Source organism: Pelodiscus sinensis, chromosome 6, assembly GCF_052426305.1.
Source record: "Pelodiscus sinensis isolate ZL-2025 chromosome 6, ASM5242630v1, whole genome shotgun sequence".
NCBI lineage: Eukaryota > Metazoa > Chordata > Testudines > Trionychidae > Pelodiscus > Pelodiscus sinensis.
This window is the reverse complement of record NC_143057.1, coordinates 15,744,079-15,757,580: the sequence shown is the minus strand read 5'-3', so window position 1 is coordinate 15,757,580 and position 13,502 is coordinate 15,744,079. Positions and strand designations below refer to the sequence as shown.

The following is a 13,502-nucleotide window of genomic DNA, read 5'->3' as shown; positions in this document are numbered from 1 at the left end:
TGTTGAACAGGTTACCTGTTGCCAGACTGGTGCTTTTTCAATGCGTATACCTCTGCAGCTCCTGCACTGACTGCACCTTTTCATCTCTTTGTTTATCTCCATGTTTATTGTAGCCAACTTCCTTCCTCAAGTAGTAGCCATTGCAGCCATCTGCACCTCTGAATCCTTCTGTAAGTCCCCTCCCCTGACCTTTGATCTACAGCATCATTCTAAAACTCCATCCTATATCCCTCCCCAGGATGCTAGCCTGCACAGATCAGAACTGAAATGTTTAGCAGCACATTAGTCATGTTTTCCTCAACACTGATCCTTAATAGTATATGCTGCAGCTTAAGCTTATCATTTCTTTCTCTGCCTTCATTAAGTAACAAAAATAATAGAATGGCTGACATTCATGGCCAAATCCTCAACTAGTATAAATCGGAAAAGCTCCCTTATCTTCAATGGAGCTAATGCTAATTTACACCAGTGAAGGATCTGGATCAAGGTACATGATGGCTACGTCTACACTGGCATGATTTTCCAAAAATGCTTTTAACAGAAAACTTTTCCGTTAAAAGCATTTTCAGAAAAGCACGTCTAGATTGTTTTTGCGGAAAAGCGTCCTGCCACTTCTTGTGGAAAAGTGTCTGTGGCCATTCTAGATGCAGTTTTCTGCAAAAAAGCCCCGATCGCCTTTTTCACGATTTGGGCTTTTTTGCGGAAAACAGTACTATGTTGTCTACACTGGCCTTTTTGCACAAAAGTCTTTCAGAAAAAGACTTTTGCCCAAACGGGAGCAGCATAGTATTTCCGGAAAAGCACTGACGATCTTACATCAGATCGTCAGTGCTCTTCCGGAAATTCAAGCAGCCAGTGTAGACAGCTGGCAAGTTTTTCCGCAAAACCAAATGATTTTGCGGAAAAACTTGCCAGTCTAGACACAGCCCATATGTTAAGAAAATACAAAGAAAAAAAAACCTTACTGGCTAGGTTCTGAAGGGGAAGCCACTTATCAAGTTGTTTGTTTGCTAGTCCAGCATTGTGAAAAGGTGATGAAAGAGACTGTGATGTCACACATGATTTATTCAAATGCTCTGAAGGGGGGAATCATCCACTTCACACCATCTGCAAGCTATAAGGAGAATTACAACAGTGTGTGTCGATGTGAGTAATTAAATGTATCTATTTTAACAATGTAATACTTTAATAGCTATGGTGTGTTAAATATCACTAGTATTTAAATTTTATACAACCATATACTGGCTAATGTAATTACCTTTACAGAAGGGAAATTATTGCAGTACATGTAGTAAAAGATTCTTTATTTTATATTGTAAATATTCCAGTGTAAAGTGTAAAGTGGAGCAAGTATTCAGCTTCTATTAACCTCCTAGGAAGGCTCAACTGGAGTTTTTAAAATATCCAATTAACCTATTAAATATTAAGGCCTCCATCATGCAAAGACTTATGTACCTGCTTAACTTGAGGCATGGAAGTAGTTTAATTGAATTGAGATAATTAATATACCTAAAGTTAAGCATGTGTTTAATTTTACAGGATTGAGGTTTAAATCAGGTACTTACGTCTAAATTACCAAATTTGTATCTGCAAGTAATTGCAGGTGCAATCAATAGAGTGCAGTTTCAAACGATAGTCTAATATATTTAGCAAGAAGACTATGTAAAAACAGCCATATCTCCCCTAAACTATCACAATAAGACAATCAACACTTTTCTTTAGGGACCACTTCACAGCCTCACAACTTCATTTTATACAACACGTGCAGTTTTGGCATTGAAATACTGAATAACATTGTGTCTTAAGCCATGATCGGATCACTGTGAAAATGAAATTCTGTATTCGATGTTCAAAACCTGTGTTTTTTAGACTGAAAATAAACCCACTCTGAAGAAAAAAATTGTATGTGAAATTGGGATAGTTTCAGAACCCAGTATTTCCAAATATCATTGCAACTATTTTTCAGAGCCCCAATTATCTATATACCAATCAACCTCCAAAAGCCATCTTTATGTGGTTAATTTAAAATATCTGTTTCACTCAGGTAAGTGGCACTAGTAACATGCTTTTTCCAGATTGTGACCATAGAACAGTACACATAAAAATCAACAGTTTATGCTAACCCTCAGAAAAATGCATGAGACTATCTTTGACTTACAATTTAGTCTCAGCTGCCACCAGGATGTTATTTGATCACAGATAGGAGGTTTGTGGCATTGTGACTAGGAGGGGACATGGCAATATAACTCCACTTTATGAAAAAGATCCGCTAACCTCTGCTTTAAGGTACATGAGTTGTTAAAATTTGAAAGGTAGGGGGCTGTAAGAGAGATGTAATATAAACAGTATTTCTTAGTTCAAAACATGTATCTTGGTGCTAATACAAGTAGTTTGCTCTAATTCAGCTGCTTGAGGGAAGTGGTTATATTCTTCAGCTTAGTTCATCTGTGATGATCTCCAGTCATTTAAAGACAAAATTGATAGTACCACAGTTGTAAGTCCATACTTTAAAGAGAACCCTACTATCAACCATTAGTGATGTAGATAAACCTTTTTAGATGATTTCATCCATCCCTTTGTCACAGCAGGATCATTCCCAACACTGTTCTTGAGTGCTTTGTCTTGTTGTAAATGACTCCATCTTGCACTACTTCCCTTTGAAAGACTGTTCCACAGTGACCACCTCACTGTTACATTTCCAGATTTAACCTATAATTTGTTCAATTCCACCACATAATTACAAATAAGGTCCTCTGGGCCACCCTAAACAGGTGCTTCATCTCTACATGTTGCTCAGAAACTTGTAGATGTTTACATTTCCCCTTCAAGGCCTGGCACTACATTCTGTGTACAGTACATTCAATCTTTTACAAGTCTAGACTAAATACTAGAGTCTTCAGTGAGAATTTGAGGGATGCTAAGGTGGGCACTTAAATCTTTTTCGTGTAGCCAAGCTATAAATTAAAGCAGGACCTATGCTAGAACAGAAGATAAAACCACCTAAGTTTTGGAAAACTCCAGATTGCAGCTAGTATCTGAAATGGGCCGAGGAAAATACTGAATTTGATTTTCCTTGAACTCAGAGGAAATTTTGAACCAGGATGATCTACCTAAAGCAGGATAGCAAAGCTAACATTTAGGTGTGATATTTTCCATACCTTTCATCAGGACTCAACCACTTTGATCAAACTGTACTTTCAGGACCTCATCCAGTAGACACTGTAAGTCAGTGTGTTTCTTTACGTTGATTTCAAAAGTCTTTGATTTAGCGTCTTAATATTTCCTCGTAAATCAGTCCCTTCATTCATTATGTTGCTCTCCTCTGAACAGCTTTTAATATCTTTTTTAACCAATAACATAGTCCATCTTCTACTTTTGAAATAAACTTTTGAGAACATAGAAAAATGCAGACCAATGATCCCCTTCCCTAGAGTAATAAGATGCAGAGTTCTATTTTTTTTCTAAATAGATTATTTTTCCCCTCTAGACATCCACAGAATTAGGGATAGTAATTTTCTGCATTTGACTCTAACTTTTTCATTATATGTGATGAATATTCAAGACTTGTACATTTAACTTTATAGTAATCTTTCTGTTGTATCACCTACTAAGCCTTGTTTTATATAAGAACTCTGAATCTTAGTTAGTTCTCAGTTCATACATTGCAGTATATTCCCAGAGTCAAGGAAATGGAGCTTCTGACTTTCAGAGAGAGGGTTTCTTTTTTTTTTTGGGGGGGGGGGGGGAATACATGGTAGATTAAGTAGGAACACAGAAAGAGATACTCTAGAGATGTTACCAAAAGGGTGATCGAATATGGCAAAGTCCTAGAGAAAGCCTGAAATCAAAGGAAGTAATGTGATTCTACCAAAATAATCAAGCACGATAGATTGGAACTGACATTTAAATTGATGCCTTACTTCATAAGATTTGCGATGGTCTGGACGACTGTTTGACTAGGTGTAAGTCTCTTATGGGAGAAATGGAGCGTTTCTTCCGTTCACTTTAAAATCTGCCCTCGGGCATGCTTTGGAATATGTGGGTCACTTGTGCACATAAAGAATATTTGGAGGTGTTCTGTCAAATTTCAAAACTGTACAAATCTGCCTCACACTGTATACCTGAAATCTTACTATTGGGGGATCTACTGACTCTTAATTAAATTATACCCACAATGACTAACTTTACTATTAAATGTAATAGAAAAAATATCCCCTTGCACCTCACTATGATTCATGAGTTAAAGCTCTTAAAATAATTTCCATATGAACACCAGCCAGTGATTGCATGCCAAAACCAGTGAATAGTCTTCAAAATACCACCGTTTATCTTGATCAGTTTGTACCAGACAAAATGTCTATATAGAATCAAGTATTATTCATTTAAGTTATGCAAATTGAGGCTGTAACAATGTAATAAAAAGAAATAACTCAGGCCACACTAAATTAAACTGTTCTTCAAGAATAATTTAAACTTGTTTAAAATGGTTTAAGCAGCCATGCATGTACTTCATACAGATGTAAATGAAGTTCAAAACCAAATTGATCAGAGTGCAAAAAGTTGTGCTTTTTTTAAAAAAATTAAAATTTTCTCTGGGCTTGTCAAATATTGAAAGTTACTGCTGGTGGAATTTACGTTCTTTACTTGAAATCAAGAAATTATCTTCTGTCTATTGAGGCCTGGTCTACACTAGGACTTTACATAGAATTTAGCTGCGGATGGTTGATTTTCTAGGTACCGCGTCTACACTACCAAGCCTGTTGTGTCGCCCTTAGGGGCTGCTGAAGTCAATTTCTGTACTCCCGCAGTGTTCAAAAAGCCATGGGAACAGTAGAATGGCCTGTTCCATGGGACACTATTGCAAGCCCATTGTGAGTGAGCAACTCACTGTGGTACACGTGGAGACGAGTTCCAACAATGTTTCAATGTATATTGTGACGACTGCGAGTATTTAGGCACCAGTTCCCAGGGCACAGAAAAACACCGGCATGGAGCGTCTAGGAAATCTTAGGACTCATCAAGGTGCAGGGAGATGAAGCCATCCTCACAGAGCTCAGAGCCTTGCAGGAGGAACGCTGAGATTTACAGCAGGACTGCAAGCTACCTTGGGGCTAAAGGATATTCCTGGGACACACAGCAGTGCAGAGTAAAAGTCAAGGACCTGTGCCAGTCCTATCACAAGGTGAAGGAGGAGAGTGGACTCTCAGGGGCAGCACCTGACACGTGCTGCTTCTATGAGCAGCTGGATGCCATTCAGGAGAGGAGGGCAGCTAGTGCCCCCAACATGGTGGTGGAGTCTGCCCAAGTCACTCTTTGTCATCAGCCTGAAGGAGAATGGAGTGGTGGAAGGGCAGGAGGATGAGAAGGCGGAGGAGACTAGTCAGCTGCTCATTCCTGAGAGCCAGGAGCTTGTCATGATGCTGGAGCTGGTCATACCCTACCAGGGTGTCTCCCAGTCCAGCACCAATCCCAAGGAGGGCACTTCCAGTGAGTTCACAAACTTTTTTGAACTACAAGCAGGTTGAGGCAATGTGGTGTGAACTGTGACACACTCTCTGCCTACACTGCGTAGGGGGCACAGAACAGTTTGTTAATGTGTCAGCCCATGGAGTAGGAGTCTTGGCTGCATAGACAGTTCCATGAAGTTCTCGCATAGGAAATCTTTGATCCTTCTCACAATATTTTTGGGAAGGCCAGCCTTATTCCATCCTCCACATATGCTTCATCATATGCTCCTGATCATTCGCTGTGATTCGAGGAAGACTGATAACTTGCATGGCATCCTGGAGGGAAGAAGAGGGGAACCTATTAGAACTCTCTCTGGGGCAAAAAAAAGAAGCAGTGTCCTCAAGAGGCCACATGTGCTGGACCTGGCATGTGCCAGACACGGCGGGAAGCCGCTCACTACTGCCTCCGCCCTCCCATCTGCAGGCTTCTGCCTTTGCTGGCCTCTCACCAAGTAAGTCCTGATGCACTCCTGAAATGTCTGGGCACCTGCTGTAAAGTGCTCAATTTAAAGCTAACATTTGATCTTGCATGGAACATATCTCCATTGTCTTTACAGAGACCTTCGGTATAGGCTCACAGATTAGGGTTTGGCTTCACACAATGTATCTCCTGTAATGTCTGCATTTGTAACTTTTTCCTTGAGCCCCTTGCCAGTTCACCATCCTGTCTCTGAATCTACCTCAATTTTTTTCCTAGAAAAAAATATGGGTTATTCATAACTGTTGATCCTTGATGTCCTTTAATAATAAATTGTATTTGTCAAAGCTCCTTCCCCACTCTGGCACAATGAATGCAGGAGTAGGGGCCCACGAAAGTACCACAAAATCTTATCTTTCCAGACTTTGGTATAAAGCTTCCCCCCAGAATTTTAAAAAAACCTAGATTTGAGGGATAAAAATCCACTACCACCACCCAAGTAATGGTAAGAAAAACCAGGGAAGAGATCACTTGGGAAATTTCAGCCCTAAAGTAAAATCAGGACACAAAAATTAACCAATACCCAGGTTAATAAAAAAGAAAGAACTTTTATTATTACCACAATATGCCTACTACAAGTATAATGAATAGATGGAAAAGTCCCAATTAATATACTCATGGGGGATCCCCAGGGGCCAAAAGCTTAGTTACAAAGGAGAAGAAAAACCATTTTTAAATGCACAGACATCAGATTCCCATTCCCAAACCATAAAACAATAAAACCTAATAGATGTATCTAAACTTTACCCTACTTACAGATAGTGAAGAGTCTTTTCTTGGAGAGAGACATTTTGTCTGTCTCCCTCAGTATCTGGAGAGTCAACTGCCCAGAGACAGGAGGGAAAAGCCAAAAATTCCTTTGTCCTAGTTTGAAATCCCTATCCGCATTTCTATTGGCTGACTGCTACCTGGCTAGGTACAGTTAACCCCTTAGTTCCCAGGCTGCTGGCTAACCCTCATGGTTATGACAGTGTCATAGGGGCTTTTGTAACTGAGTACACTGAGCTAGCCTCTGAGAAGGAAAGAATAAAGGAAGGATCTCTACCACACTTGAGGATCAGGGTTGTCCCATCAACAGGCTATGTTTTTCCATTTCATCAAACCGAATAGTGTACCCAGGTGTTTCAGTAATGGCCACCTTTTAAAGACTTGTAATAATAGTATTAATGCCTCTCTTAAACCAGTACTATAGGGCCTTTTAGAACATCATGGCTGTGTCTACACTGGGCCATTTATTCCGGAAAATCAGCCGCTTTTCCGGAATAAGCTGTGAGCTGTCTACACTGGCCCTTGAATTTCCGGAAAAGCAACGATGCTCTACTGTACAAAATCAGCCGCTATTCTGGAAAAACTATTCTGCTCCCGCTCGGGCATAAGTCCTTATTCCGGAACACTGTTCCGGAAAAGGGACAGTGTAGACAGCCCAGTAGTCTTTTCCGGAAAAAAGCCCCGATCACGAAAATGGCGATCGGGGCTCTTTTCCAGAAAAGCGCGTCTACATTGGCCACAGACACTTTTCCAGGAAAAGGGCTTTTCCGGAAAAGCAGCCTGCCAATGTAGACGCTCCTTTTCCGGAAAAACTGAAAACGGAATAGTATTCCGTTTTAAGCATTTCCGGAAATTCATGCCAGTGTAGACACAGCCCATGGGTTTAACCTTAAGAACTTTGAGGTCGATGTTTTATTTAAGGCTAGTTATAGAAATGTAGCCGTGTTAGTCTGGTGTAGCTGAAATGAAAAGCATAGTCCTGCTTTTTATTTAAGGCTGAGAGAGAGAGAGACATAATTAAGCACAATCCCCTAGCACTGCAGTCTTCACCACCTAATAATTAATTATGCCTCCAATCAAATTATCACCTACTACAGGACAGACCCAAAAGAGAAAGAACAACAGAATACCATTGGCCATTACCAGGCCTCACTGAACCGCAGTGAGCCCCGCTCGCCAGCCGCACTGTCCGGCGATCTGCGCATGTTTAGATCGTTCTGCGCATGCGCAGATCACCCAAACCTGGCTCTTCCGAGTTGCAATCTACTCGCCACAGGCGAGTAGATTGCATTATTTGTCGAGCCCTGGCCATTACCTACAAAAACCTCCCCAGCACATCATCAAGGATCTACAACCTATCCTACCTGACAGTCACTCACTCTCACAGGCCTTGGAGGGCAGGCCACTCCTAGCTTACAGACAGATCTCCAGCCTGAAGCAAAAGCTCGTCACCAACTACATACCACACAACAGTAACTCTAATCCAGGAATGAATGCCTGCAACAAACCCAATTGCCAATTGGTCCACACATGACGCCACCATAGGACCTAACCACATCACTCATATTCACTGCACATCTGCTAATGTGATATATATCATCATGTGCCAGAGATGCCCCTCTGCCATGTACACTAGCAAACTAGACTGTCTTCGTGCAAAAGAATAAATAGACACAAATCAGACATTGAGAACAGTAACATTAAAAAACCAGTAGAAGAGCACTGAAACCTCTCTGGACACTCAATAACAGACTTGAAAGTTGCCATGCTTCAACAAAAAAGACCCAACTTCAAAAACAGGCTTTGGCGTGAAACTGCTGAGCAGGAATTCATATACAAAGTTGTCACTATCTTACTGTGTCTCAACAGAGACAGGGAGTGACTAGCTCACTACAAAAAGTAATTTCCCCCGTTTGGTATTCTCATCAACTGTTGGGGGTGGATCACATCCACTGTGATTGAATTGGCCTCATTAACACTGGTTCTCCACATAGTAATGTAACACTCCCATCTTTGCCTGTGCATTTTTCTTTGCCAAATTGATGCTTCCACTTCATACTTCTAACGAACTAAATGCCTACATAAATTTGCTAGTCTTTAAAGTGCAACAGAAGTCCTCGTTATCATTCATGCAGCTGTATCCTATAGGAATTTTTTCAAACATATGCATAAAACTGTTCTGATTATTATAATTGTTTTATCACAAACACCTGCCAAGAGCCTCTATCCAGCCTGAGTTTTTGCCCCTACCATGTAAATCACTCTGAACTCAGCTAAGAGAGTGAAAGAATCTTTCTGCTTTCCACTCACACATATATTTGACTCACCTCCACATGCTGATGCTTGCACTATTTTCTCAATGACTTATCTCCAGCAACAGCATACTACCTTTATTACCAGGGAATAGAATGTAATACAAAAAACAAACAAACAAAAAACCCCAACCCTTGTATGAGTAGTTTAAATTGCCAGAAATAACATCACATGAAATATACAATTTTACAGCGAGTTAAACACTACCCACTATGACACCTTTGAAAAGAGTTTATGATTAATATTTCATATTATTTACAGTATCTTCCATACCCACATTGAGAACTGGACACTGTGCTATGATGCTAACTCATAATTTCATCTAGCGTAGTTTAAAAACAACCAGCCTAATGTTCTAATTTTTGCTGTTGTAAATCAGGAGTAACTCTATTGAAGTCAATGGAGTTACATACCTATAAGAATTGTTATGGCAGTGTCACCAAGTGACTCTTATCACACTGTCCTCCAAGGTTTTTTCCATAGAACACAAGCAAGTTTTGACTCTTGAGAAGACACTCTATGCTAGTTTTGGGTTGTGAGAGTTTTTTTGTAGCAATAGAGCTTTGGGAGAGTTGGAGTTGTGCAATCAGCAAGTCGAGTTTGTTCTCTGCTTTGGGCTCTGTTTAGAGCACATTCTTGAGGTGGGAATGCATGGAAGATGGTATTGCCCTGCAAACAACTTGACCATCTCATTTCAGGGGCTGGTGTAAAACAGTATACACACACTCCACGTCACTGATTTCTCCTGTACAGGGAAGCAAACCTACAGGCCCTGCTACTGCCTGTTATGGGGGTGATACTGACCATGTCCGCCAGGGGACAGTTTTAAAAAGAAGAGCCCTGCACTTAGTATGGTATAAGTTGTACTGTTGTAAATAGCAGTAGTTGAAAGGAGAAGCGAATCACTTCTCTCTGAAACTTCACACAAATAAAGGAAATACTCAGTTTGATAGGGCCAGTCTACTTTTTGTGTGCTATGATCCAGAGACGCTGAAGTCATCTGTGTGCACCTGTAGTTCTCCTAGGGTATGTCTACACTACAGAGTTATTTTGAAATATCTATTTCAAAATAGTTATTTCAAAATAACGCATCTACACACAAAATGCATTTCGAAATAGCATTTTGCTATTTTGAAATAGCGCATCCACACTGAGTGGACTCAATCTCATTTAAGGCTGGCCAGAACCAGTTCTGGCAGGGCACCAGGTCAGGACTTACTGTGTGGGGCTACTGCCTGAGGCTATCTGAGGTCTGTGCTTAAAGGGACCCTCCGGACAGCCAGTTCTCAGGTTTCCCTGCTTACTTGTCTACCTCGATGAGGGACAGCAAAGCGTTTTGTCTCTGTGTGCTCTGCTTGCCCTCATTCTGGACACCACAGCACTCTGCAACATGGAGCCAGAGCTACCCCTGGGCACTCTGGTGCTTCTTGTGGACGTGTTGCTGTGAGCCTGGCTGCACTTTCTGCAGGCTGCCATCTGGGAGGTCCATCGGGGGATGGGGGGCACTGTCAGTATCCAGGAGGCCCTGTGGGAGAGCTTCCACCCTGCGGAGGATTAAGAGCCTCCCTGGTCTGCCCCACTGGGGGCTTGTGCCTCATTCCTCCCTCACATCCTTCCACTTATTCCTCCCTAAACCCCCTTGCTGATGTCAAATAAAATACACTATTTTCATGAATACAAACTCTCTTTAACAAAACTTGGGGAGGAGGGAATGAAACTCTAGTGAAACTGGGGAAAGGAGATAGGAGAGGGGAGAAGAGAGGGTGGGAGACGGGAGGGGGAAACCTGGGAGGAGGGAGCTGGAAGAGGGAAGCAAGGGGAAGAAGGGGAAGGTGAAGCTCAGTGCTCAGGTTTGGAGGTCTCGCCAGACCAACTTGATTTTCATGCGAACCTGCTCCTGGGTTCGCATGTGGCCTTTGGTGGCCAGGCTGGCAGCTATCCTGCCATAGATGGCCGCGTTCCTCCATCTAGTGCAGAGATCATGGACACTGGGGACATCCCCCCTAAACCTGAATAAGGTCCATGATCTCCACCCTGGACCCGAAAGGCGCCCACCTTCTCTGGGCCCTGGCATGCTCCTGGGAGCTGGCAGACTGGTCCTGGGGAGCAGTGGAGGGCTGGCTGCCAGTGCTTGCTGGCTTATGTTTTGGGGCCACTGGGTCAGGGGCAGTGACTGCTGGCTCTGGGCTGGCAGGCTTGGAGCTGGCACAGGCACTGTGGCCAAAGTCAACCCCTTTAAGGGCTCTGGGGAGAGGGGAGGGAGAGGAGTGTTCTTGGTTGAGGCTGGAGTGGCCACCCTGGGAAGGCTGGAGGCCCCCTATTTCGATATGTCTACACAGCACTTATTTCAAAATACCTATTTCGAATCTGGTGTTATTCCTCATGGAATGAAGTTCCGCTATTTCAAATTAATTTCAAAATAGTGGTTTGGCTGTGTAGATGCTAGGAAACTTATTTCAAAGTAACGACTGCTATTTTGAAATACCTTTGCTGTATAGACACACCCCTATATATTGTCAAAGTAAGTTTAGATCTGAATTATTTACAGGGCAATATGATATGTCAGGGGTTCCCAAACTTTTTGACACAGGGACCAGTAAATCCATTCACGAACTTTTGGAGGACCAGTAATGCTCATTTGCATATTTGCATATTCATTAATCAAATGATGAATATTCAAATAAGTTGTTTCTAGTCCTCCCAGATCTCCCAGTGCCAGCTTTAGCAAAGCTTTTGACATGGTCACCCACAATATTCTTGCCAGCAAGTTAAGGAATATGGATTGGATAAATGGGCTGTAAGACAGACAGAAAGCTGGTTAGACCAGGGTTTCCCAAACTTTTTACTTTAGTTGGAACCCTTTTTTTCTAATACTGCTTTTTGTAGCCCAAAAATATAAACACATGAAAAACAAACTGAGAAAATACCAGACATATAACATGTCTGGTATTTTCTCATTAGGTAAGTTGTATTATTACTAGACGTATCAGTTTGTAGTTTCGAACTGCCTGGCTGGTAAATGTGCTCAGGCTACATGAGTGCGTCTACCAGCCAGACAGTTCGCAACTACTCGAGGGATGTGTGTGTGTGTGTGCGCGGGGTGGGGGGAACAGTAGAATCCCTGTGCAGGACTAACTCATGCTTTGTGGGTGGGGGAACGGGGTTGGGTCAGTCCCACTCCTCGCAGGCCGATTCATTCCACCCCCCTGTTTCCCCCGCTGCGCTTCTGGCCAGCCCCACTTCCCCCAATCCCCTCCCGGGCAGCCAGGTCCTCCCCCCCCCAGCCCTGCTTCCACCAGCCCCCAATATCCCCAGCCTGCCCTGATTCCCCCATCCAGTTCTGCTTCCCGTGGCCAGCTCTCCCCTCCTCCTCACCCCAGAATCCCCTGGCACCTTCCCTTAGCCCTGCACCCTCCTGGTGCCTCCCCCTTCCCTTACTGCTCCTGCCCCCTTTGCCCTCTCTTTCCCTGATACCCACCCCCTCAGCACTCTCTGCCCCATCCCCTCCTGCCCCTCTGGGCCCTCACACATCACTTGCTCCATCCCCACTTCTCTCATGCCCCCCTTCTTTCAAGCCTTCTCCCAGCACCTTTCCCTCCAGCCCCCAGCGCCCTTCCCCTCTCCCAGCATCGCCCTGTCCCCCTCCCACTGGCACCGCCCCTCCCGCCCTTTCCCTCATGGGCTGCACTTGGCCCCCGGGCATTTGTCTCTCCTGCAGCCCTGTCCCTCGGTGCCTTCCCCACTCGCCTCCGCCGCCGCACGAGCCGGTTCCCCCCTTCTCCTTCCGCGCTGCGGGACCGAACCCGGAGCCAGCCAGGCCCCGCCACGTGCCTCCCGCGGGTTTCAAAACCCCGGGCCGTGACGTCACGGCACGCCCGGGCGTCCTCCCCGCCCACGTGCAACGCCGCGCACGGGCGGCGAGGAGGAGCTGCGCGCAGAAGGGAAGGGGCGGGGCCGAGGGGAACGCTCTAGGGGCGAGGCCCGCTGCAGGCAGAGCCCGGGAGAGACCCAGCCCCACCCCCACCCCCACCCCCACCCCCACATAGCGCTGGAGCAGGGCCCGGCTCGTCACTTGCCGGGTGCAGGGGCGCAGGGCCCGGCATAGCTCGGGAAACGCTGTGATATGTAGTTTACTGAAAGACAGAGCTGCTGCACTCAGACTACGGTATTTATGGTAGGGTCAGTGAGCAGGGTCTGGCATGGCAAGCCCACTACTTACATAAAAAATCAGTACGAAGCCAAGAAAAAAATTAGCAATTGAACTATGAGAGTTAGGGGAATCCTGCTCAAATATTTCATACAAATGAATGGTAGATGAAAGCCTGTGCGGTCACATGGGTGTGACAGGGTCACAGACTCTGTACAGTCTTGCTCATACAAGGATGCAGGCACCCTGCCAAGTTTTTTGTCAAATGAAGCACAGTAATAGTTGCTAG

General features: G+C 43.9%; 1 long non-coding RNA gene across 2 annotated transcripts in view; it reads right to left on the bottom strand.

The window, feature by feature from the left end:
• Positions 1-957: 957 nt before the first annotated feature.
• Positions 958-13,502, bottom strand: part of LOC142829805 (uncharacterized) — a 31,408-nt gene continuing 18,863 nt past the window's right edge. For both annotated transcript variants that reach the window (XR_012904606.2, XR_016349843.1), the window contains one exon: positions 958-5,783. This is a non-coding gene — a long non-coding RNA (uncharacterized LOC142829805). The remainder of the gene's footprint in view (positions 5,784-13,502) is intronic.